This window comes from Macaca mulatta, chromosome 5, assembly GCF_049350105.2.
Source record: "Macaca mulatta isolate MMU2019108-1 chromosome 5, T2T-MMU8v2.0, whole genome shotgun sequence".
Lineage (NCBI taxonomy): Eukaryota > Metazoa > Chordata > Mammalia > Primates > Cercopithecidae > Macaca > Macaca mulatta.
Genome location: NC_133410.1, coordinates 63709497 through 63737258, shown reverse-complemented (window position 1 = coordinate 63737258; position 27762 = coordinate 63709497). Strand labels below are relative to the sequence as shown.

General features: G+C 34.6%; 2 protein-coding genes across 6 annotated transcripts in view; one reads left to right on the top strand and one right to left on the bottom strand.

Moving 5' to 3' along the window:
• CSN2 (casein beta) overlaps positions 1–19731 on the bottom strand; it is a 183136-nt gene extending 163405 nt beyond the window's left edge. Inside the window, exon 1 of one of the 3 annotated variants that reach the window (XM_078002660.1) lies at positions 19579–19731. The gene's annotated coding sequence lies outside the window, so the exon portion shown is untranslated. Of the gene's footprint in view, positions 1–2884; positions 3020–19578 lie in introns of those variants that run through there. The other 2 variants (XM_015138546.3, XM_078002659.1) reach the window with 2 other exon arrangements.
• Positions 8587–27762, top strand: part of ODAM (odontogenic, ameloblast associated) — a 33018-nt gene continuing 13842 nt past the window's right edge. Inside the window, exons 1-3 of one of the 3 annotated variants that reach the window (XM_078001814.1) lie at positions 8587–8720; positions 11925–12043; positions 14856–14929. The gene's annotated coding sequence lies outside the window, so the exon portion shown is untranslated. Of the gene's footprint in view, positions 8721–11924; positions 12044–13369; positions 14930–22937; positions 23062–27762 lie in introns of those variants that run through there. The other 2 variants (XM_078001815.1, XM_078001816.1) reach the window with 2 other exon arrangements.

Sequence of the window (27762 nt, the reverse complement as noted above, 5' to 3'; positions counted from 1 at the left end):
ACAAGAAGTGTAAAACAATATAGACATCCTTTCCAAAGCAAGTGCATGGATATCCTACATTTCAGTTACAGGGATAATTAGTGAATTTCCTCATTTAAAAAAGAAATTTTTATTCCAAGGATGTTTCTGCAATTATACCATTATTATATAATATACTACCTAGTGCCATGAAACATTCTGAGAGGTATCAGAGGAGTTGAGAGATTCTTCAGTAGGGATAGGAGATACTGTTTCATAAGAATTTCTTCATCCACAGTCTTCATCACCTGCCAATTTCTGGAAAAGTCAGGGTGGGAGTTTTTATCCTGCTTACCCACTGCCCATAGAACACATAAAGGGATCTGAGTACAGCAAGGAAGGTTATATGAAAAACTTAGCACGTCTTAATATAAGAAAGAACTGGTAGCAACACTCCTGGCGAGCATTGAAAGAAGACATTCTTCCAGAACTGAAATCAGCAAGGCAGGAGTCAGAATGACGTTCTCATCATCAACACAGGCGTTTTGTTTCTCATTTGCCTATTTTATCCTTAGAACTTAAGTGACCTTGATTTAAGTGATGATCATTTTGAACACCCACTTTCGGAAGAAAATTCACCGAATCCTCTGGCATATGGGAGATCGTCATTTTTTAAACCTTTTCACTAAATACAAGGTAACTTAAAATTTACCTATGAATGTAATGGTTCATTCTGGAATAATTTCCTGATAAATACAGTTATTAAACTCAAACAAAATAATTGTGATAGTCAATAGAATGTTGTGGATACAAAATACCAGATGCTGGATTCAGACCAAGTGGGCCCATACCCCAGGATGAACACTTAGTGGCAAAGATAGTCCAAGGAAATTACTGACTTTCTGTATGCCTTCATTTTCTCATCTATAAAGTGGAGCTAACACTAGTATAGACCAATAGAAGTTTAAGTATAATATGAAATTAAGTAAAACAGTAAGTGTGTGATAAATACAATTATTATTGTTCCAAGATGTTTTTAAAAAATCAGTGGGCAGTTTCTCCTTTAATAAAACTCTGTATTACATAAATAAAACCATAAAAAAAGATAATTAAGAATGAAATAGTCATTTTTATTCTAGCTCTTTAATCTAATACATAAATAAAAATGAAATTCCAGATTCAGCATGCTTTCAGATACATATTAACATCAACTTGCTCTTCCACCTATCAGCAGAAATGAACTCTCAAAAGCAAATATTAATTTTCTCCTGTTTTCTAAGCATTCTTATCTGAACTACCACTTAAGACATAGTTTTTACAAGAGTCATTAGTATTGTCTGTCTCATTTTATTTATGAGATGCAAAGGACTAATTTGCCTGAAACCACATTGTTAGCAGGTGACAGAAACTTGCTTGCAGTATCTCATGTCGTTGAGGTGCCCAAATTTTCTCTTTGTGTTACTAGATTATAGAGTAATAATTGAGATAATATATTTGCAACAAATAAATAAGTAAATGTCTAGTTCATGAATGTACCCTGGCATTATAAAAATGTATATCAGCATTATGCTTTCCAGGGATAACATGATTATTGTTCTTAGTATCCCATTTTAAGAAATCTGTGGCCAGGTGCGGTGGCCCATGCCTGTAATCCCAGCACTTTGGGAGGCTGAGGCAGGTGGATCACGAGGTCAGGAGATCGAGATCATCCTGGCTAGTATGGTGAAACCCCATCTCTACTAAAAATAATATATATATATATATATAGCGGGGCTTGGTGGCGGGTGCCTGAAGTCCCAGCTACTCAGGAGGCTGAGGCAGGAGAATGGCGTGAAACCAGGAGGCGGAGCTTGCAGTGAACCAAGATCGGGCCACTGCACTCCAGCCTGGGTGACAGAGTGACAGACAAAAAATTAAAAATAAATAAATAAATAAAAAGAATTATGTGCATATGTGTTTGCCAAACGTACCGTTATTCAAACATAAATCAATAATCACTGTATTATTCATATAGATGCTTCATGCCATGGTAATAGATAATCTTCAAAATATTAGTGTCATATACAATTTAAGATTATTTCTTCTTCACATCACTTGATATTCTAATGCAGGTATGATATATGAATTTCATGTGCTACCTCTGGAACACATCACCTCCAAAGTTCCGTATCAGAGTAAGAGAGAGATAGGGAAAAACACAAATTCTTATTGAATTGCCATAGCCTAAAAATGGCACACACAACTTATCACAGCCCATTGGTCAGCACTAGACATATGCCTTCACACTCCCTGCAAGGAAGTTTGGGAAATATAAAGGAGAAAGTGTAGCACTTACTCTCTCTACAATAGTATTGTGTCTATTAGTAATACTGTGGGTATGTGGAGGGTGGAGATAATTTGAAGGGCAATCAAATCAAATTAATGAAACTTTTGCTTTAAATTTTGAGTCATTATATATTGTATATATTCAAATTTTCAGATATGGATCCCTGAAACATCTCCCTTCAAAATACTGACTTGTATACTTCTAACAAATCAAAATCTTACTCAATACTCCTTGTTCAGAAGTTTGGTCCTACTATGATAGCATCTGTGGATTATACCATGTACACGTTAACAGAAGTGAATGACAAATGACTTTGGGATGTGAATTGCTTTGCTTTTACTAATAAATCTCTCTTGCAAGCATATAATTTATTGCTACATTTTATTCCATTTTTCTAAGACTCACCTATAAGAGTCAAGGTTATTATTTTCACTTTGGCTTGCCTGTTATGTCTCTGTTTCTACCAAATGTGTGTTACCAATGGTATCACACCCTTTACCACTCATCAAAAAACAGTTAATCTATTCTGCAAAATAAAAGACCCAAAATCACAAGTCATAGACTTAAGTAATATATATATATAAAGGAATCAGACCTTACCTTGCTATTCCTTGAGCTCTGCTCCAAAGATATTCTTTCAACAAAGAGCTTTTTCATTTCCTCTGTGCCAGGAGCTTTTCTACATACTGGGAACTTAGGCATAGACAATAGCAAGGAGTCTACTCTCACTGAAATTACATTACGGTGGCATTAAGCAGAAAATAAGTGAATTTAAAAAATCAAAAGTAAGATAAAACAGGTGCTAAAAAAAAAAACTCCTAAAACATAGCGCTGTGAAAAAGAGTTTGGGGGAACCAGGTGCAGTGGTTCATGCCTATAATCCCAGCACTTTGGAAGGTCAAGGTGGGAGGATCTCTTGAGGCCAGGAGTTCGAGACTAGCCTGAGCAAAATAGTGAGACTGTCGGGAGAACCCGCTCCCGATGTTTAACGTGGGTTCTTTTCCATTTCCTAAGTGTCTCGGCTGGGTTGAGAAATTAAGGGAAAGAGCACAAGAGAGAGAAATTTAAAACTGGGTGTACGGGGGAGACATCACAGGTCGTCAGGATCCCTCACGTTCCCTGAGCCTTAAAACCAGCAAGTTTTTATTAGCGATTTTCAAAAGGGGAGGGAGTGCACAAAGAGGCAGTCACAGAGATCACATACTTCACAAGGTAATAAAATATCACAAAGCAAGTGGAGGCAGGGCGAGGTCACAGGACCACAGGACGGGGCGAAATTAAAATTGCTAATGAAGTTTCAGGCACGCATTGTCGTTGATAACATCTTATCAGGAAACAGGGTTTGAGAGCAGACAACCTGTCTGACCAAAATTTATTAGGTGGGAATTTTCCTCCTCCTAATAAGCCTGGGAGGGCTATAGGAGACTGGGGCTTATTTCATCCCTTCAGCTTCGACCATGAAAGAGGGCACACACTTCCAAAGGGGCTGTTTATAGGCCTACCTTCAGGGCACTTTCTCTTTCTCAGGGATGTACCTTGCTGAGAAAAAGAATTCAGTGATATTTCTCCTATTTGCTTATGAAAGAGGAGAAATATAGCTCTGTTCCGTCCGGCTCACTGGCAGCCAGTTCAAAGTTACCTCTCTTGTTCCCTGAACATCGCTGTTATCCTGTTCTTTTTTTTAAGATGCCCAGATTTTATATTGTTCAAACATACATGCTCTACAAACAATTTGTGTAGTTGACACAATCACAGGGTCCTGAGGCGACATTCATCCTCCTCATTTTATGAAGAAGATAAGGGGATTAAGAGATTAAAGTAGACAGGCATAGGAAAACACAAGGGTGTTGACTGGGGATGTGATAAGTGTCCATGAAATCTTCACAATTTATGTTCAGAGATTACAGTAAAGACAGGTGTAAGAAATTATAAAAGTACTAATTTGAGGAACTAGTAAATGTCCATTAAATCTTCACAATTTATGTTCTTCTGCCGAGGCTTCAGCCGGTCCCTCTGTTCCAGGTCCCTGACTTCCTGCAACAACTCTCTCTAAAAAAAGTAAAAAAAAAAAAATAATAAATAAAATAGCAGGGCATGGTAGCACATGCCTGTAGTCATAGCTACTAGGGAGGCACAAGCAGGAGGATGGCTTGAGCCCAGGAGTTTGAGGTTGTGGTGAGCTATGATCATTCCACTGCACTCAGCCTGGACAGCAGAGTAAGACCTAGTCTCTAAAATAAATACATAAATAAAATTTAAAAGAAAATAGTTCAAGGGAATTTCAACATACTTTAACACAAAATTTAAGTGTCAGCTAATAATATATAGCAAGTCCTCACTTAACATCTTGGTTATATTCTTGGAAACTACGACTTTGAGCAAGAAGATGTGTAACAAAACCAATTTTACTGTAGGACAATTGATAGAAGAAAAAAGCATAAATTTCCCATGGCATATTTCTGGTCACAAAAACATTGAAATAAATATGAGCTATGCATACATTTAAGAAAGATTTATAAAAACAAATAAGAAAATTATTTACCCAATTTTTGGTGAGTCAATGAACAATGGCAGTCATGGTGGTGGTAGGTTAGATCAAAATGTAAATGTTTGCAAAACAAAAATTGCAAGGAGCACCTCCTACCACCATGCAGTTCAAAACAAACAATAATTAACGTGATGGTCTTGCTGAGCTCTTTTGTACCACATTGTTTATTGTTGTGCATTTAAGTGACCTTTTACCATTTTTATTTTATATCCTTTAAAATTTTTATTTTTCAATAATTTGTCTTCATTCATTCATTCATTCATTCATTTTCCAACTCACTTATTTCAGCTTCAGTGGTGAGAGCCTATCCCAGCAGCTCAGGGCACAAGGTGGGAACAGCCCTGTACAGGATGTCATCCCAACTCAGGGCACACTCACACTCACACCCGCACTCAGACTGGGACAGCTTAGAGAAGACAATTCACCTGTCCTGCTCATCTTTGAGATGTGGGAGGAAACCAGTGTATCTGGAGAAAACACACAGATTTGGAAAATGGAAAGAATAAGCAATTCCCACACAGACCATAAAGTTACAGACAGACCAATAAAAAAGGTGCAATATGTGAACTGTCATTTCCCACAGAACATAACTAAGTGGCCAATAAAAGGGAAGCTGATTACATGTTTGCTTACCATAAGAATGGATATTAAAACCACGATTAGTTACTTCTACACGTTTGTCACAGTGGCAAAAAAACTAATGGCACCATATGTTGATAAAGTTGTGGACTAACCGGAACTAAAACCAGTAGATGCATAGATGACATAATCACTTTAGAAAACTGACAGTGATCTTGGAGAAAGGAACTGGTTTACATCTTGGACCTAAGCAAATACGTGGATATATAAAAATATAATATTTTAATAAGCTGTATGCTGATATTGTATATGTTTTACTGTACGTAAATTTTACCTAAATTTTTAAATGTTCCAAAATAACATTTTTAATGTACCTTTTCATCAAAAATTACCAAGAATCTAGGAGTGGGGAATCTCACAAAAGAAGTGCATGACTTCTGTGGGAAAATTTATAAACCTTCAGTAAAGTAGACATCAAAAAATTGCAGATCCTATGCTCATGGATTGGGAACTTTGATAATGTAGATACAATAATATGTTTCCAAAATTCAAACCGGTAATTGAAAATTGACAATATGATTTCTACATTGTCAGATAAAATCAAATCACCTGGAAAAATCAATAAACATAAACAAATGTATGTTTGATGGAACTATTCTAGAAGATAACAAGAATTATTATAAATCTATAACTAATTAAAACTCTGGTATTGAAAAGACAAACAAAAAAACAATGGCACAGAAAAACAAACATAAAAACAGTCTCATGCATAGGGACACAATTTATGAAAGGGTTAGTGCTGCAGTTTTTTTTCATGGTAATACCGTTAACCAATTATTTATAAATATGGAAAAAAATTAAATTGGATTTCTACTCAATATCAGGTCAAAATTCAACTCTATAGTTGTTATGGACCCAAATGTGAAAGAGAAAACTAAAGTCTTTTGGAATATGACATTGCAGAATATCTTGATGACATTTAAGTAGAGGAAAAGTTTTAACCTGAAGTAAACTAGTGATGATTTCGACTGTGTTGAAATTAAGAATATCTGTTCATCAGCATACTCTGTAAAGATAGCAAAAATACAAGCCACAAATAAGCAATAAAATACTCACGCCTTGAATATATATACACCCAAACATATATATACATGTTTATGTTTCTGTATGTATGTAGTTTCTATGAATAAACTGCACACAATGTGTGGATGAATTTTAATATTTTAATATTGATCAAAAGAAGCAAATTATAAAAAAGAATACATGCCATTATAATTTCCTTTATATAATGTTCAAAAATAAGCAAAGCTAAAATATGTTCATCAGGGATGCAACAGAGGTGTTAAAACTATAAAGAAAACAAATAGTAATTACAGTTGTCTCTAGAGATTAGGGAGGGTATAAGAAAACATAGACACACACGAAGATGTTGGCAATGCTCTATGTTTAATGAACTGATGGCCTATGGTTCATCGGTGTTTGCTCAATAGTTATATTTAAGGTACTTTCTCGTATTAGCATTATATTTTATAATGAAAAACTATAACAAAGACTTGCAATTAGGAAAATTTTGTAGCAATTAAATATAATAGTATATTATGAAAAAAACGCCATGAGGGAATTCCAGTTCTCTACATTAGATGACTCTACTCAAACCCTCAAACCTACTTCCTTATTTACAGAAAAATAGTTTTGAACAAGAAAGCATTCAACCACCAAATCACAGAATGTAGCACTTTGTATATCCACACACACTCCTCTCCTTTATTTTTTATGTAAGATTAATCCCTCTTTTTGAGGACCATCTCTGTTTACTATCCTCTATCTTCAACTTCTAGATCTCTATTCCACCTGTCATCACTTGAACATGCTAAATTTTCTAACAAAACATAAACTATAAAGAAATATCAGCCGGGCGCGGTGGCTCAAGCCTGTAATCCCAGCACTTTGGGAGGCCGAGACGGGCGGATCACGAGGTCAGGAGATCGAGACCATCCTGGCTAACACGGTGAAACCCCGTCTCTACTAAAAATACAAAAAAACTAGCCGGGCGAGGTGGCGGGCGCCTGTAGTCCCAGCTACTCGGGAGGCTGAGGCAGGAGAATGGCATAAACCTGGGAGACAGAGCTTGCAGTGAGCTGAGATCCGGCCACTGTACTCCAGCCTGGGTGACAGAGCGAGACTCTGTCTCAAAAAAAAAAAAGAAAAAGAAAAAGAAATATCAAAGACCTTGATTTTCTTAGCCTTGAATTGTAATTTTTTCTCCATCATAGTCAAATTTTATCAGGAAGCCTGCACCAGCAGTAATTATTTTTTCATTTAAAATTCACTCCTCAGCCCCTACAGTCTAATTTTTACCTTTTTCTTACTCTGAAACTGTCTTATTAAGGTCACCAGTGACCCCTTTTTGATAAATCCATGGATATGTTAAAGGCTTTATCTTATTTTACATCTTATCATCATGGAATAATCCTCAATCCTCTTCTTTTCTTTCTAAACACAGACTTTCTACAAAATTTCAATTCCATGGCTACCCACATACATTTAACACTGATGTAAAGGCCATAACCACAATAGCTATGAAAAAGACCACTATTATATGTCCTATAATTGAATTTATTTTCTTTCCTGAGTTCCCAGAGTAGAAAACTTAGTCTAGTCTGTTCCAAGTAAATTCAGCCAATCTGGGGGATGCCTCACTTACATGTAGCTAAAATTCAGACTCATTAAGGATTCTCCTTCTCTCCTCCCTGAGTATCACCTCTTTTTACTAGATACTGAGGTAACATCCTGCCTCTGATAAGGTGTATATATTTTGGCCAAAGTCTGCATTCTTGCTTTTAAAGATGTGTAATTGTTCTCAACTGGCCCATAGGCCTAGTTATTTCACTCCATTGTGGTCAGCCTAAAAGGACCACATCATCCTTGTCTGATACCTGCGGAGTGTCCACTTCTTTTTTCTTTTTTTCTTTTCTTTCTTTCTTTTCTTTCTTTTTTAATTTTTTTTTTTTTATTTTTTGATAGAGTCTCACTCTGTCTCCCAGGCTAGAGTGCAGTGGCATAATCATGGCTCACCGCAGCCTCAACCTTCTGGACTCAAGCAGTGCTTCTGCCTCAGCCTCCAAGTAGCTGGGACTACAGGCACACACCACCATGCCTAACTAATTGTTGTTGTTGTTTTTTAAGGAGAGATGGAGTCTCACTACGTTGCCTATGCTGATCACAAACTCCTGGGCTCAAGGAATCCTACCACTGGGGCCTCCCAATGTGTGAGGCACTGTGCCTAGCCACCAGCACTCTTTATATCAGGTAATTTTTGTACCCTACTTCAGGCTGAAAATGATATGTGCAGAAGAAAATTTGAATGCTCTCCCATACCCCATTTTGTCTGTGGAAGTATGAAATCATCACTCTTTCATGCCATATATCCAGTTTGAACAAAGATGACACACAAAGATGCACAGGAAAGTCTCTGCAGGGGCGCTCATCTCCGCAGTCTAGACCCTGAAAGAAATGCACTAGAATACCCCAACCTCACTTGAGAAAGAAGAGTGTCATCTCCCATTAGGCTGGAGCTTGGCTCTGTTTGTGGGTAAGCGAGAGGGACAGGATGTAGTATCAAAAACAATAGCTTTTTAAATATACATATGCACTTTAAGTTCTGTGATACATGTGCAGAATGTGCAGGTTTGTTACATAGGTATACACATACCATGGTGATTTGCTGCACTCAAAACCAAACACCTCATGTTCTCACTCACAAGTGGTTTTTAACTCTCTAATAGCATTTCCATCTCTCTCACTTTTCCCCACCTTAGGTCTGTTAATAGGCCTGATGATTTCATATACTTCTAAAGTTTTTTTTTTAATTACATCTGAGAGCCTGACTATTTAGTTTAAAAGCTAAGATTTTGTTCCATTATTCTTAAAAAAACAGATTTAATGAGGTACAGTTGATATATAATACACAGTTTTAAGGGTTTCTATTTTGACAGTTACGTGCAACCTCTAAGGGCAATGAGACCCTCATAACTCATAGCTCAAATTGAGAGGCTCCTGAAGGAAAAATGGGGAGAGAAAAGAAAAAAAAAACCTTACTAATATTTCACATAAATATGCCTTCACATATCATTGATTCTCAAGTCCAGATTTCTTACTGCTTGTGGGTTACTATTTAGATACGTGATGACACCAATGTTTGGTAGGCATGCATAGAGGTAAGAATCCACTAAAGAGAGCAGGAAGAAATAGTCAAAGAAGTAGGACACTCTCAAAGTATGACCTTACCTTAGCAAACTACATCTGCAGAGTTAAGAGGGAGCCACTACTGTGTACTTGAAAAGACTTCCTTTTGCCTTCAACTTTTCATCCACAAGAGTTAAGTGAGAGACACAAAATGCTATCTGCTCCTGGCAAACATGACTTTTTTCTAGCTTCTGTCCAGAGCTCACAACCTAATCACCCTCTTCCTGCCAACCATCAGGACTAAGCTTGTCATGTCTCTTATTTCTATTTTTTTGTCGTTGTTATTTTAGCCTTCACAAACAACACAGATTTCCCAATGTTTCCTCTTTTTCTGTACCCTAATCTTCATACATATCCATGTATTTTATTTTTCTGAACTGTCTGAAGCACTTCCCATCTCCTGAGTCCCTTAAGTTATATCCTATGACACTCATAAGTCACCAGTAAACATATTATATTCTAAATTTCTTCTCTAAACCTTCGCTTTATCCTTGATCTAAATAAACCTGGCACATTCCTAAGGAGATTGTTGGAATAACTTATAAAAGATCTAAATAAATGAAAAGGTATTTCATGTTCATGGACCAGATGACTTAATATTTTAGGATGGCAATACTCCACAAATTGAACTATAGATTTAATGTAATTCCTATCAAAACCTCAGTTTCTCTTTTTGCAAATTTGACACGCTGTTTCTGAAATTCCTGTATAAATGCAAGGAGTATGGAATAGTCAAAACAGTCATATAGAAGAAAAACAAAGTTGGAGGAGTTATACTTCTGAATTTCAAAGTTTACTATATTTCACTGTAGTACTGGTGTAAAGATAAACATATAGAACATTGGATTAGAATGGAGAGTCTAGAAATGAGCCTTTACACTTATAGTCAACTGAATTTCAATAAGAATGCAAAGAAATCCAATGGGGAAAGAATTTTTTTTTTCAAAAAATAGTACTGGGACAATTGGACATCTACATGCAAAATAATTAAGTTGAACTCCTAACTATTAACCATTAATAAAAATGGATTATAGACCTAAATGTAAGAGTGAAAATTAGAAAATTATAAAAATTATTTAAAAATTATAAAAACTCTTAGTATGAAGCACAAGATTAAATCTTCACAACCATGAATTATGCAGTTTTCAGATATTACACCAAAAACACAAATGGCAAAATAAAAAATAGATAAATTGGAGCTCCATACATCTTTAAAACTTTTGTGCATCAAAAAAGCACCATCAAGAAAATGAAAAGACAGTCCACATATAATGAAAGAAAATATTTACAAATCATATATTGAATAAAGGACTTGTATTCAGAATATAAAGAATTCTTACAAATAACACAATTTAAAAATGGGCAAAAGATTTCAACAGACATTTCTCACGACAAGATATACAAATCGCCAATAAGCTCAAAAAGATGCTTGACATCATTAGTCATCAGGGAAATGCAAATAGAAATCATATTGAGATATCACTTCACACACCTAAAAACATGGCTAGAATAAAATAGTCAGAAAACAAGTGTTGATGAGGATCTGAAGATATCAGAACCCTCTTGCATTGCTAGTGAGAATGTATCATAGTACAGCTGCTTCGTTGCTTTGAAAAACAATTTGTCAATTTGTCAATTTGTCAAAACATTAAACATGGAATCATTACTATATTTACACCTTTTTTACTTAGCTGTTCAGTAAACAACTTAAATATAACGCTTGTCTAATACTCCACTACTGATTACCTCCCCATTGGATCTCTCCCTACTGCTATCTTCCTCCTCTCAGTAACTCAAAACTTCAGTCCTCCAGTTGTGCAAGGAAAACACTTAAAAGTCTTTCTTGAGTATACTCTTTTTTTAAACCCCCATAGCTGACATGACAATGTATTTTGGAAATGCCAACTTCAACATATATCTAGAATCCAAACATTTCTTTGTTTGAATTTTTGTGGATACACAGTAGATGTATATATTATGGGGTACGTGAGATGTTTTGATACACGCACGCAATGTGAAATAAGCACGTCATGGAGAATGGAGTATGCATCCCCTCAAGCATTTACCTTTTGAATTACAAATAATCCAATTACATTCTTCAAGTTATTTTAAAATATACAATTAAGTTATCACTGACTACTGTGCTATCAAGTAGGTCTTATTCATTTTTTACCATCCCTCCCTATCACTACCATATGCAAACTACCATAATCTCTCATTGATTATCACAATCACCTACTAACCTCTCCTTTCTTACGGCTTCCACAGCCTCCTAATGTATTTTCTACACAGCAATAAAAAGGATCATGTCAGAGTCATCTCTGTCCTCCTGAAATTCTGCAAGTGAACCAGTGTGTCTCATGCGCAAGTTTAATGAGGAGAATAAGGTACTTAAATAAGTGAATCATATATTTAAAATTTATTTTTCCAATAGAAGTACAAAAGCAATTCTACTATTCTGCAAAGCGAACATTCACTGTATTTATATTGACAAAGCATTGCTTTTTAGCAGTCTGGAATATGTCTTTTTTAAATTAAAGAAATAAAGAGGACACACCTATAAAGAACATTGTAAATCTGTCGTGCTGTGATCCCTTTTTTTATAATAGAGAAGATTATAAACTTCTCAAAATGATGAAGGATATGAAAGCCATTAATTCTTTGAGTAACCATATAAATTACTAGTGCTGCTCAGATGAAAAGACTGATATGATTGAAGATACAGGGCCCTGAATTTTTCAAAGGTTTATATAGCTGTAAGTCTAGGCATTAGATCCTTTCAGAAGAATTCTTTGCTTATCGTTAATCTTGGAAATAAGGTAATTTTGCCAGTAATAACTTTATTCCCTCTGTTCTCTTTATATATGTGTTGGAGGAGAAGAAGTTGTTCAAAGAATGGCCATAAAGTTTCTTGTGGAAAGTTATACTGATTATATCTTAAATAAACCATTGATTAATTGAAATTCAATGATTTATGAAGGGAAAAGTAGGTTAAGGAGTTATAGAAATAATACATAGCACAAGCACTGTGCATGATAATGCTAATATCAAATATCATCTAAGATTTCCTTATCATACTACACAGAAAAATGTGAAGTTCAAAAGCCCAAAAGAGGTATCAGCATTACATTTTCTATATATATGTCTCTGTGGGGTTGGGTCATATATCTCATTGCTTTGAAATGTATTTTTTTCCAAAGCATTTCATTATTTTTTTCACCTTCCTGTTCATTGCTTGCCATGTGAAATACAACTTCTCTATACATCTCAATCACAAAACAGCACAGCTTCTTTTCTTATGGATGTTTATCTTTTTCATTGTGTGAAAGTACAGCATTGCTTTCATTACTTGGACAATGAATATATCCTCACTAAAATCAAAATTACATCCTGCCACTCTCTTCCTGTGCTTTTCTTTTTACATGTCCCTTTTGTTTCACTGCAAAATATGATGTAATATTTTACAGGACATTTAAATGTCAATTTAATAAAAAATTCACTATTTTTAAAATTTAATCTAAACACAGTAAGAAGACATCTATTATTAGATAGATGAGTTGAGGATATTTAAATATGAAAAACGTGCATCTAAGGATCAAAGAAATCCAGCACCTTTGAGCCAATCATAAAAGATAGTAAAACAGTAAAAGAAAGATCATACATGGAAGATGTCAGAGGAATTATTAATGATTTAAACTTTTCTTACCCACAGCATGAATAACTAAAGTATGATTTCATAAATTATTTTAAATATATGAAGAACAGTGACATATAATTTATGAGAAATTAACCTCCATCGACATAGGGAGGGAGAGTAGAATTAGTCTTAATCCAAATAGAAGGACCAAATAAATATGCGATATGGAGGTTATGGGTTGCTCTTCATAAGGGTCTTAATCCCAGATTTCCCACATCCTAATACTCTGCCTAACTTCTTTAAGCTCAAATTTCCTCATCTTCAAAAAAGAAGGTAATGACTTACAATCTTACAAATTCATATATAGAATTGAAAGAACATTGTAAAGAATTTAGCATAGTTTAATCTCTCAAAAATGTTTCTTCATGTTAACATTATTATTAAGTTATTTAACAAGAAATAAGCCACCACTTCTAAATAAATTGAAACAGAGCGTCGTTTTCAAGCAAGTAGTCTTTATATATACAATTTAATGCCTCCCACTCAATTTCAACAGTTTCACATGAATTATTTTATGCATACCTGACACATTCAAAACCTTAAAATAATAATAGAAAATTTCGGGGAAAATAATAAAAATAAAATGGTAATTAATTAATTAGTGAGAAAAAGTAATTAATTATGTTATTTGAATAATTAAATGGTATAATTGTCATCTCCAAGTATCTAACTCTTTTGGCTATGAGAAAGTGTAAATATTTCTCTTGGAATAGTTCTATCAACATTTCATTAGCATTCAATTAGCATTCAATGTTGAATTTAATACTTTATAAATATATTGACTAGTTTTACTTATAATGTTTTACTGTTGTTTCTATTTCAAATAAAAATTGGATTCTCATTTCTTTTAAGTAGCAAAAAAAGTTTTATGAAAAGTTTTTATTATTAATCAAAAATATATATTAATTGAAACTGTGCTTTTCTATTTTTCCTTATTTAAATGACCATAAATGGTCATTTAATTATGGTCATTTAAATGCCATAAATATGATCAAAACAATGTTCATATTAAACACCTGACTATAGAATAGAATCCCTGGTTTTCTGGTGATCAATATACCTCTGTCTTGTGAACACCATTAATGGATACAGGTAATTTATGATTTACCCTGAATGTAATGAGCTCTAAATTGTTTTGTCATAAAATATTTCATAAACTCAGACAAAAATATGCATAATAGATAGTAGAGTATGTTGGTTTAGTGGTTAAATAATATGGAAGCTGGAATCAGATAAAATTGAATTAATGCTAGAATAAGATACAATACATTAAAATTTAAGGTTCATTAATTAAAAAGAATGTAGCTCAAGGCAAATTGTTGCTCTGGTGTTTTCTCAAACAGCACTGGGAAAATTCTGGTACAACAGGTCCTCACATAACATCATTTAGTTAAAGTCATTTTGTTACAATGTTGGTGAGAAAAAATGTATATCGAATCCAATAGGAACCACTGTCTATGGAATTTGCACATTCTCCCCCTTGTCTGCATGCATTTCTCCAGGTACTCCAGTTTCCTCTCACATTCCCGTGATATGCCCGTTCTGGCCACCTGCAGCCCCGAACTGGAATCGTTGGGTAAATAATTATCTTACTTGTTTTTATTAAGCTTCTTAAATGTATGCATGACTCACATTTATTTCAGTGTTTAATATTAGAAGTGTTTTGGTTTTTATTTAGAAGTTAGGTGATGGTTTTGTGAGCAGAAATATACCATAAAAATTTAACTCTTGTTTATATCCATTAGCCATTGGTTTCCTTATACATCATTTCACTTAAAGTTAGTTTCTAAGAACCTATCAACAATGTTAAATGAGGACTTAGCATACTGAACTAATAATTTTTAGTAGCATATGAGATTATGTAATATATTTATAATATATTAAGCACTCACTAAATTCTGTTATTGCTGTATCCTTCTACATATCAATGGGATTTTTTCTTCAGAAAAAAAATTCCTTTCTGTGTAAATAAAATCAGACAATCAAGTACGGGCAAATACAATCATTTCTGGCCTAGCCTCCTGTCTTATCTAAAATCTAAAAGTGAACATTTCCAGAAATAGTCTAAATCAAATTAACTTTCCACCTTTTCATAGGAGTAAAGTCTTTTCATAGGAGTAAAGGAGGCAAATAGGATGTGGAGGAAGTAAATTGTAGAAAACAAGTGATTATTGTCTCTTCATGAATACTCCAGAAAATATGAATATAATGCTACTGGAAAGAACCAACTCACTGAGAAAATTAAAGTTAATTAAATTGTCCCAAAAATTATCAATATAATATTTTACAATATTACTACTAAAGTTGAGAGAAGAATAACCATATTGGAGTTAGGATGGTTGGTATAGACATATCACTTGCAAAAACACAACCCTCATACTTGCGCCTGTCTTTGAATCACAATTTTAGAATGTATGTTAAAACAGCACAGTCTTAAAACATTCACAAGCTCTCCTTCTTCCTTTCTCCTCACTCCTGGCAGGAAAATCACCCAGCGACTTTGCTGGGCTGCAAATTCTGATTCAGTGAGTCTGCATTGGAGACTGAAATTCTACATTTCCAATAGATTCCAGGCGATGCCAGTGCTACTGGTCTAGAAGCCACAGTTGTGCAGCAAGGCAATCGAGGGACACAAGCAATCAACACCATAATTCAATGTTCTTATTTTTTTATCCTTCCAAAATCAGTCTAAATTTTAATTATATACTATGCATTGCAAGAAAATAGCAAGGCTTGTTTGACTCTTTTGGCAAATCAGTATGTCTACTGAGTAGGAATCGGTAACTGTGCATAATTTAAACTCACAATTAAAACAACGGTAACAATTCTTCTAAGTACATATGTTGCTTCAGTAATTTAAAAGCTTAATGTTCATTAACTCATGATATTTGCTCTTATTTTTTATTGTCCTCACTATGCAAATATTTATTAAACATTTGCAGACAGAATTCATATTTAGTTTATGAATGTGATTATTAGTTTTCTTTTACTCTGAATTTTCCGAAAAGTCTCTTAAGAAAGATCTTTCAACATAAAGTAGAGGAAGAACACCAAGCAAAAATTTTCAATGACAGTACCAGTAGATAATATTGATCGGACAATCAGAATCCCCACACACAGCATACACATATGTAAATGACTAAAATACAAAAGAAAGACCCTGAATTATTTCCAATGCCTATGCCTATTATAAATCTGATATTTAAAAAAGGTTATTGACTGCCACAGGATTATTTTAAGAAATATTAAGTTGCAGCAAAAAGAAAACATTGAAATTACAAAGCCAGAGAAACTTCAATTTTGCTTTTGTGAATCTTTATACATTTTATAAATACCAACTTAATATTACTGTTATTTTAATAATATTCTTCTTTTTACAGATGAAGAAGTCAGTGAAATCTATATTAAATGCCTTTCTTCTTTTTAAAATTTTACCCCTGATTGTGTATTAAAATATATTTTTGTTTTGCATTGTGTTCTTTCATCAGCTTAATTACAGAAGTAATGATTATATGGATTGTCGATCACTCTCTTTCAAGAAAAAAATTGTTCTATAGCTGTAAAAGATTATTGTTAGAATTTAAAATATGCAATGGCAATAAACATTCTTGACAATGTATGTACTTCATAAACAGACTATATAAATTGTTTTTATTTATTTGATTTTCTTTTTTTTATATCCTAAACCTTCCTCCTGAGAAAGTGCAGGAAGTAGCAGGAAGAGAAGAAGCTATTGATCACTCTTGACTTCCTGCAACTCTCTACTATGCCCAATCTGCATTTCCCATCTCAGGAAAGGACAGGACTGTCTTGGGGGTGTCCCAGTGCAAGATAGGAAGACATGACTTTTCCTTCCTCCTTTATTATGGTAGGGATCAAGTCTTGTCTATTTCTCTGGTTCTATCTTTCCTGTGCATTTCTACCACTCCAACCTATTCATGATGACTCTGTCCCTCTTAGTTAGGGGGTATGTTTCCCATTCCTCACAACATCCCAGCTGTTGTTAATGTAGTCTTCAAATTAACATAAACTCAATGGGAATTGCATTCAGTTTCATTGGCAAATTTACAAGCAGTCATATTTAATTGTTAGATATTTAATAAGATCTCAGATCTTATTTGTAGGCCTTATACATTTTAAAATGTTCATTCTTGAGTTTTCTTTCATGCTATTTTGTTTCTGATGATTTATTTTTGTTTCATTTATTTATTTTTAAGTATTTCATGAAGTTGTCACATGCATACCAAAAATATACAAGTTATAATTTTGCAGCTCAATGAATTATTACAGAGAAATTATATTATTCGTGAAATAAAATCTGAACTATTCTCCTCTGGTCTAATAGACACACAAAGCCTCTCGTACACTCTCTTCTATATATAACTAAATAAGACGAAATTATTCTAGTTGTTCAGAACAAAAACACTGATGTCATCCTTTGTTCCTTTGTCATATGCCACATAGGAAATCATTAATCAGTCATAATAACACTCCCTTTAAAAATATCCACAATCTAGCAACTTGTCATCATCTGGACTGCAAGTGCCTTATTCACAACCACTGTCATTTTTCATGTGAGTAGCACAGTAGCCTCCAAACTGGGCTTCTTGCTTCCATTCTTCTCATTTTGAGTCTATTCTCAAAATCAATGTCATTACAAGAGCGATCATTTCAGAATATCAGCCATGTTTTATCATTCTTCTGCTCAAAGCCTTCCATGAGATTCCTATGTCATAATAAAAGTCAGAATCCCTTTAAATGTTGGCTCTCGTCTCTTTGACTATGTCTCCTAATGTTCTTCCTGCTACTATAATACTCCTTCTACTATAATACTGGCCTCCTGGCCAACCTTTGAAAACACTGGATTTATTCCTAACTCAAGGCCTTTGCGTTTGCTATTTCCTTTGCCTGGAATGCTCATTTTCTGCATGGTTTGCAGCCTCACTTCCTCTGGGTGTTTGCTCATATGTAAGGTTGCCAGAATTAGCACGAATAAAGGGTAAGATATCAAGTTAAATTTTAATTTTGAACCAACAATGACCCTTTTTAGGATAAGTATATCCTGTGCAATATTTGGGACATACTTGTGCTAAAAAATGATGTTTATCTGAAACTGGCTAAAATCCTTAGGAAAAAAGGAAGAAAACCTAAACTATTTGTCATATTGTTTCTAGTTAACATAATCCATTAATTACTTAAACAGAGTACACACAATTTAAGTAGTATCACTGTCCTCATCCCTGGATCCAGGTAAGGCAGAATTGCTTACAGAATGATGTTTGGACGAGGCCTATTTGTATTTGATTTTGCTCTCACCCTTGTTTTTAGTCTTTCTCTCTCTCTCCTCTTACACACACACAAACACACACACACACACCAACATGTACTTCAACCAGTATCTTTCTTCTTTGAACTGTTATAGTTGTCGATTATACAACTTCCTCCAAAAGAGAACCGGAGAATGGAAATAACTTTGCCAATATGAAAAGAACAATCAATGTATAAAATTATTGTGAAAGATAATAGTTTCCTGTAAAAAAATTGATCATAATAAATTTTTAAATTGCAATACAATTATTGAACTCAGTGTTTCTGCAAAGAAATTAGTGGTACCTGAACACAAAGCACAAAAGAGAGACTCATGAACAGGTCTCAATTGTGACTAAAATCATCAAGTAATTATGGAAAGGAGAGGCTGATCCACTTCAACAAAGCAATGGAAAAGCAGAATAATTCACATGAAGAAAGACATTCAAATATGATGTCTGAAAAATGTCTTCACTTCTCTCCAATTGTGTCACCAAAGATTCACAGATACGAAGGAATTTTCATATAAAAATTTATAAAAAGTTGTCGAATTTCAATATCTGCAGCCTCCTTGTCAGCTCTATTTCTATCAGTTCCTCTTGAAGAAAGAACAAACCCTCCATTGATGGCTCCAGAAAAATCTCAAGAGCAGCTTTCATCCTCCAGCACTGGAAGGAGGGTGATGTGGGGAAGAGAGCAAGCCGCAACTGTAACTTTCTGCAGTATACATTTTAAATACATGTAGCACTTGGAAGTCCTATTTAATGGGTCAAAAGATCTCAATTCTTTAGCCAATATGCATACATCTGTTTCCCAGACATTTACTTATCTTAATTATCTCCCTGAGATTTTCTATAAATCCTCCACACACTTCAAACTACAAATCTAGACACAGTAATCTAAATACTTGGCACTTACTTAGAATAGAAGTTCCCTTATTTCAGGAGAGTTGTTCTTTAACTCCAACAACTCAACTGGTCAGGAAAATGACAATACACAAAAGACAATTTTCAATGATACCAGCTCCGGGAATAATTATAAAATGGTTAAAATGGTCTCAGGTTTATAAACCTGTTCCCATCAACCAGAATATCTTCTCATTGTCTTCCTATTCTATTCCTATCTATACCTGGCCCCTCAAAGGTAACTTAACAATAAGAATGACCTTTTACAAAGCACTTCTTTCTAGGGCAGCCTGCACTTTCATCTTCAACCTTTTGAAATTTTAAATCCTTGGCACGTATTCATTTACGTAAATGTTTAAGCATTTCTTTTCAAGAAAAGGCAGCACATTATCTGAGCTCAAAGCTCTAACATAAAACGGCTGTGTTTGAACAGAGATCAAAAGCTCTCATGAAAATGAAATCACTCTTTTCTGGGGAAAATCTTGGCATCATTGAGCAAGTGATAAGCAGAACACATGGATGAAAAAAAATCTGGCCTTTGAAATTACCAAACTACATAAACAATTGGCAAAAATACAGTTCAATCCTGCCTTTGGGGATGCACACATTTGGCTTGCCTCTGGTCTGTCCTTTTAAGCCCGAATGCACCAATAATTGCATTGTCCCTGAGGTACCTTGAGGTGAATTTAATTCTCCTGACTTTTCCTCCTGTCTTTATTTCCTGTGACTTTTCTTTGGTTAGCGAACAAAGTGTCTCTGTTCCTGTTTGTGAATGTCTGTATTGATTTCTGTCATCATACTTATTTTCCTTGTATTAAACATTAATCCCTGGTACATGCCTTGGATGAACTTGTCCTTTGTGGTCACAAATGACATGTTAGTCTATGCCCTTCTTAGTGGAATCCCTGCGGAAGCTGGATATATCTCCTAATGTTGTCATGAGGGTTTGGGAAATCATTTTGTAAGATTCTGAGTTGGCACTAAATTTCTATTAGTATTTAACACTTAAACACCTGTAAATTTTAAAAAATGCCAGTTTTGATTGATTCCCACTATGGATTCCACTTACATTTCATAATGTTTAGGTATTACTTAATAAACAGTAACAATCAGACAAATAGTACCCATCCATCACATATCAGATTTAATAATTAAATTTCTGTAGCTAAAGAGCTCTTCCAGAAAAAGTACTTTGAATATTCTCTTATTTTTACACCTCCAAACTTCACTTACAGAGAAACTACTTGAGATACATACACATCTGTGAATCCCGATAAGCACCATAAGTACAAATCTACCCAGCATAAATTTCTCCCTTAGCAATAGGATCTGAAGCCTTTCAGATTTTTTCAACAAATCCAGTTAGCTAATTTTAAGTTTGTGTTATCTACAGTATTTGGAGATGTATTTTCTATGGCATGAAATCTAGGATTTCTGTAAAATTTAGGATGCTGCATGATAAATACGAGTTTTTTTTTTTTTTAATAAGAAAAAAAGTAACACTGAAGGGGGAAAAAACACTAAATATATGACTAGCTGATGGAAAGAGCGCCCTCATGTGGTAATGCACAAGCAGAACTGCATTGCATTGACAGAAATGCCTACTCTGCTTTATTGCTGAAAGTTTTAGGAAGTCACGGGGCCCCTCTTGTACCCATTTCAACCATTAACATGGTTTAGCCTTGAAAATCCAACACACCACAACATTCTAAGTAGCTACATACAATCAGTTATGACAGGCACTTAAGATAAAACTTTAGTTCCTTTAATTAGCCGCAGAAATATTTAGGGAAAATATTCAAAAGTAATCAGATTCAACTGTAACTAGTAAGATTAATTTTTTCAAGTTTCTGATGTCATATTTCATTGTTTTTTCTTTAAATGTTAATGCTTCTATATAAAAGACTTCATTGTCCAAAAACAGGCAGGTAAAATGAAAAACTTAATTCTACAACAGTAGCCCATCACCAATCGTATGTTCTCCCTTTCTTGTTCTCTCTCTCACTCATACACACCCACAGACAGGCACACCCACATGCGCACACACACACACACACACACACACAGGGGTATCCTTTCATTTAGGGACTCTCTTGTCCTATTACCTGTAGTTCATTCTTACCAAAACCATGTAATATTTATTCTACCATCACCCCGTCAAGTACATATATACAAATGAAGTCACACAATTTGTAAACTTGACTGGCTCTATACATTGTTCATGGAACAGAGGATTTTGCATCCTAAAGTAAAATTATTGACAAAACATATATAGCCTATATTCATCAATAGAAACCCTCAAGTAGCTGTTACTATTTCAAGAGTGAAGCTGTAATTAAAAATCGTAAAGGTTTGACAGTACTACGACTACCATTAAATCAGCATGGCTCAAATAAATGCTGAGATATCAACAACCTCATGTCTCAGGCTATTGAGATTATTACCTAATCAGAGTTATAAAACCTGAAGTTCAAAGAATGAATGGGATTGGTCACTGATTTACTGTTCCAGAAATTAAGCCCCTTGCATTACAAAGCACTCAGAGTTGAGAGGTCGAGATGAATGAAGTGGGCCTAATTGCAATATTAAAAATAATGATAGATATAGCTACTATTTAATGAGTACCTACTTTATGCCAGACAGTACACAAAGTACTTCTTATAATGTGTTTTAATTCTCACAATGGTCTCACAAGGCACATATTAGTCTAATTTTACAGATTAGAACATTAGGACATGGAAAGGTTTGGTAGCTCTCTTGAAGTACTACAGGTAATATATTACAGCGATTAGAATAATCTGATGCCAACATAATGTACTGCTTCCACTGGAAGGTAAGATGGAATGAAAAGTCCTAGGAAAAAGCTTTAGTAGGATTAAAGGAGAAAAAGAATTTGGGTGGAGTAGAAGGAAGGGTTGTGGCAAGGTAAAAGCTGGAAGTAAAAATCGGTAAACTTACTGAGATCTTTGATTCCATTTTTTTAAATTCTATATAGTCAGAATATATTTACTCTAGTTGTCCATAAATTCTAGTCTCCAATCTGTATAATTGAATGTCAGAATTGGAAAAGTCAATCAATAAATCCCTCTGCCATGAAATCAATAATTTTCTCAAAGATGTCGACTGACTTCTAGATCTAACAGGTAGTAAATGGCAGTCAGGATCGGACCAACTCAGTGGCCCATTGCATTGGTACCCTGCCTTCACATTTGCCTTAAGTCTGTCCATGGCACTGCTGCCAGAGAGATTTTGCAAAAATACCAATCTGACAATGTAATAATAAAGACAAGTTAAACTATGCTTCAGTGACAACCCCAAAATATCAGTGGCTTGAAACTATGAGATTTATTTCTCCCTTGCACTATATTTTCCCTGGGCCAGTTCAAAGTTCTGCTCTACATTGTTCTTACTCAGGGACCCCAATTGTAGAAACTCAAGTTGATGGAAAAGCTACCACCTGGAACACTGCCAGTGGCCACAGCAAACAGAGACAGCGGTGAATAATCTTAAATTTTCCAGCGAGAAGTGACACGTTCTGTTTCTTGTTCATACTTAATTTGTCAAAGTAAGTCACTAAATTCAAGGGCTGGAAACTGGAACATTACATGTGCCCACAAGGAGGAATGGAAATATTTGTTAGGCATTACTAATGAGTAACACTATAGATTGCCTTGCTTAATTGATGTCAGCTGCCGACAGGATAAAATCCAGACACATTTATTTGTCTTAGAAAACCCACTGTGATGTGACCTCTAACTACATGCCATACCTCATTTCCCACAGGTATCCTATGTACCAATTATCTTGAATTAGTTATTATCCCACAAAATATCAAACTACGTTATGCCTCACGAATTTGCCCCTATGTCTGCCTGGTGAAATCCTAGTTTTCCTTCAGGGCTCAACTCAGGGGTTTTCTGCTCTGTACTTTTATCAGGTCACTCCATCCCTAATCCAAACACAACATGGCTTTACCTCTTTTCTATCTTCATCAAAGAGTGCCACACTCATTTGTTCATACGTAATTCTCATTTATTATACTATACGTGCCCTGAATGCAATATCTCTGCGTTATTGCTAGTGCTCAATAAATAATGTCTGGTTGAAGAAATGAAGTCATCAGTATTCTAATAGGAGATATCAAGGTTTAGCAAAATTAATATCTACAGTAAACCAAGGGAGTTTTGAAAAAAATGTGAGACAACAGATGGATAGGCACATAGGTGCCTTGGGATTGTGTATTACCCTTTACTGATAAAGTTAACTTGTTTTCCTAAGTAACTTTTTTGTATGTAAGCTGGTGAATTTTATTTAAAGTGGAAAGTCACATATATGTGAATCTGTTTTGGAGGCTTTTTCAGACTTCTTCTATCTCTTAGAGACTTCTCCCTAAAGGATCAAGATGTGTCAAATTTCCCCTAGAATGTTTTATTCAGAATTATTACCACACTGAGCAAATACATTTTCTCATTTAATGGCACATAGTTTCTGTAGATACCCTGAAGATAAGTATATATTTGCGTCATTTTACAGGGAAGGGAACAGGTTCAGAGAAAATAATTAACTTGCCCAAAGTGACATGGTCAATAAGGACGTGAAGTGAGATTTCAAATCTAAGACTTTTTGATGTTGAAGCCATGCCATCTACACAATAAATGCAGGTAGATGTAGAAAACTGTTTATGTGAAAATTTATTATATTCGCACATTAATGGGAGTTGTTGTTCTGATGAATCACTCTGCCCCGTGTTTCATCAGGGCTCCTCGCCTAACAATGTTTTTATCGAAAGAGCACTGATAAGTTACAAACTTCAGGCTTTATCAGTTATGTAGGTGATAGAGTAACTCACAAATTTTACTGAAATCCTATTTCATGAGCAGCTGCTATTTTTGCCAGTCTCAGGTTTATGCTGGGCCTGGTGCTGCGTAAGAAACCTCATGTCTTACGTACCTACCTAAACCCACATGCATCATTGGGTAGAATGTGTCCTTGAATTCTTTAATGTTTTTGACATTTAAAGGAAAAAAGCAATGCATTTGTTTTCTAGGAACTTCTACCAAATATTTCCCAATATCACCATGGAACTGCCAGAGGTTTCTAAAACACCTTCTCCTGAATTCCCACAATAAGCCCCAGGGCAGATCTTCACAGTTACTCCTTTGTGGACTCAATCTGTATCCCTCTATGCCAAAAGCATTTCTATCTTAAAGCTCATCTAATCTTTGAATCTAAAAGTCAGTTCTCTGAAGTACTTATAAATGTACAACTAGGAACTTTATTCCTACAATGCAAGGTAAAGTGATTTTAAACTCCTTTACAGACACATTTTATACGAAAGTAATAAAAGTGTCTTTAAAAATTCTACTTAGATTAGAGAGTTTACTTGTTTATTCCAAATTTGTCATATCCTGGGCTTAGAATGTGTGTGAAGGACCCAGGCAAATGTAAATTGCTTATTTCAACAATAAGAAAACCCAGTGAGCATGCTTCACCAGAACAAATAATTAACAGGACTACTCATTAAACTGTGTGTTCTAAAGAAATCAGATGAGTAATTACTGAAGAAAGATGCCCAACTAGTTAAGCTGTTTCTGCTGTCCTGGCAATCCAACAGACCGTGTTGTCTCAAAATCATTTCCCACAAAATGTCTCATTCACCTTGGGTTTTAAGAGAGTCATTTCAACCTAATACTTATTCAAAGTCTGCGCTTAGACAGATAATCCATTCTTAGGCATCTTGAAAATCATCACATAATGTTTATTCATGGACTATTTGAGGCTGGGTGTGGTGGCTCACGCCTCTAATCTCAGCACTTTAGAAGGCTGAGGCGGGCAGATCACTTGAGGTCAGGAGTTCGAGACCAGCCTGGCCAACATGGCAAAACACCATCTCTACTGAAAATTAAAAAATTAGCCAGACGTGGTGGTGCAAGCCAATAAACCCAGCTACTAAGGAGGCTAAGGCAGGAGAATCGCTTGAACCCAGGAGGCGAAGGTTGCAGTGAGCTGAGATTGTGCCATTGCACAGAATGAAACTGAGCAATAGAATGAAACTCTGTCTCAAAAAAACAGAACAAAACAACAACAAAAATAAAATAAATTCATGGACTATTTTATTCTGCATTACAGATACTAGTTACCAATCTTTCTTGGTAATTTTTTACATCCATTCATACTTTCTGAGTTACTATTTTGTAGCACTTTTAATTGATTTGTCTCCAATACACTATTTTTTTTTTCATTTTTACCTGATGAATAAAAACATAAGAAAATATTTTCCAGGATATTGAAAAGTAGGCAAGATCGAGATATTTTAATAATAAATTATCAGTAAAGACTAAATTTCTTCCTATATACATAGGATACAAGAGAAGAAAAATACATTTATACAAATGTAGGTTCACATCCATCAACCATGCTAGAGCACCATTTGACCAAGTAAATTTTTTTCAAAGTGACACTTTTTTTCAATGTAAACATGAAGGTTATGAAATAGATCTTTTAAAATTATGTGTTTCAGCATAATATGATTGTCAAGTAGAAGAGTTCAGAGTTGAACACATCTCAGTTCCAATCTTGATCCTGGAACTCATTAACCACATAAACTTGGGGAGAGTTTTTTATCTCAATGAGCCATATGTTCCTCACCTGTAAAATGAGAATATCAGTATCACATCTAAAACTCAAGACTGTGGTGAGGATTAATACAATTGAGTTGATATATGTAAGTAGAGCACTTAGAAGAATACCTGATACAATCTACATGTTAGATAAACATATATTATTTCTCTTCTAATTAACATCATTCAGAAAAAGGTGCTGAGTGTAATTCTTTTTATATATATATATATATACGGAAAATGAGAGAATGTGAGAGCAAGAATATGCTCTGCAATAGTACATACATTTAAAAATTTGATGAGGCCTCCAATGTATTCATGAACTTAATTTCAAAAAATAGCAGAATCCTTTCCAAGTAATATTATCATTTATCAGAAATCACAGAAAATTCTAATTTGATAAAAATATAATTTGACCAGTAATTGTAAAATGAATTCTAATTACTTATTCTAAAATATGCCATGAAACAGATGCTTGATTAAAATACAATATGGTATTTTCACAGTGTTCCTACATTTCTGAAAGCAGTCATGATGAGGAAAGTTGTCTGTGGCATTGGTTTATAAGTTCTTGGCTTTTGTGTTTTAAAATGATTGTTTTTGTAAGTAGAAAAGTTTCTTGGAAAAGGAATAGACAAAATAAAACTTCTTTCATTGAAATGTGACCTGAACAATAAGCACTATTCTTAGGTGACCTTTATGGTTGATAATCTCAGCTTAGAGCACTTAACCTGTGGATTGGAACAATCCTGGATATATTTCCTCATATCAGAATGAGTTTCTTAAGGCTTTTGGAGGAGCAGAAATAGTGTAGCTCAGTACTTCTGTCTTTAAAAAGTCCTAACAATCCAAGACAAACCTCAGAAAATCTAGAAATTGGGAGATACTGATTATTACAGAATGTATGTCAGGGATTATAGTAGATTGGTGCAAAAGTAGTTGTAGTTATTGCAATTGAAAGTAACATTCAAGAAACCTGGGGAATCTTCAACAAATGATGAGAAAAAATGTTTAATCAAGAGAGTCATAAAGTTTATTTAATATATCCTAAAAGTGCATGCAAAAAAATTATCCAATGTCTTGGTTATGTGAAAACCCATAGAGTATGGTGTTGAAACAAATATTTTCTTTGGAAACAGACCTGTGTTCAAATCTGAGCTCTATTACTAGAGAACTGTGCTACCTCAGGAAAATTACCTCTCTGAGTCTCAGTTTCCTCAATGTATGATGACAATGATATTTTGGATATGCTTAGGATCAATTCAGAAAGTGTGTATAGAAAAGACAGCCAAGAATCTGATGTATGGCACTAAACATGTGCTAGATTCACATATCTCTAAATACTTAAACCCCCCAGATGAATTATCGTCTTAGTATCATTACATTATATAAGAAAGATCATGTGGCTCTGGTGGGAGTATTTATGCTATAAAAACTGGGAGATGCTATAAATCGGGGCCCTCTTTTTTGGCAGAGATCTGTTTTATCACACACCACTGCCTAAAGGATAGAGTTTGAGAACAGAGGTGTTGGTGAAAGCAAGGGGATTCTCCTGAATAATACTTTGAAATTGATAG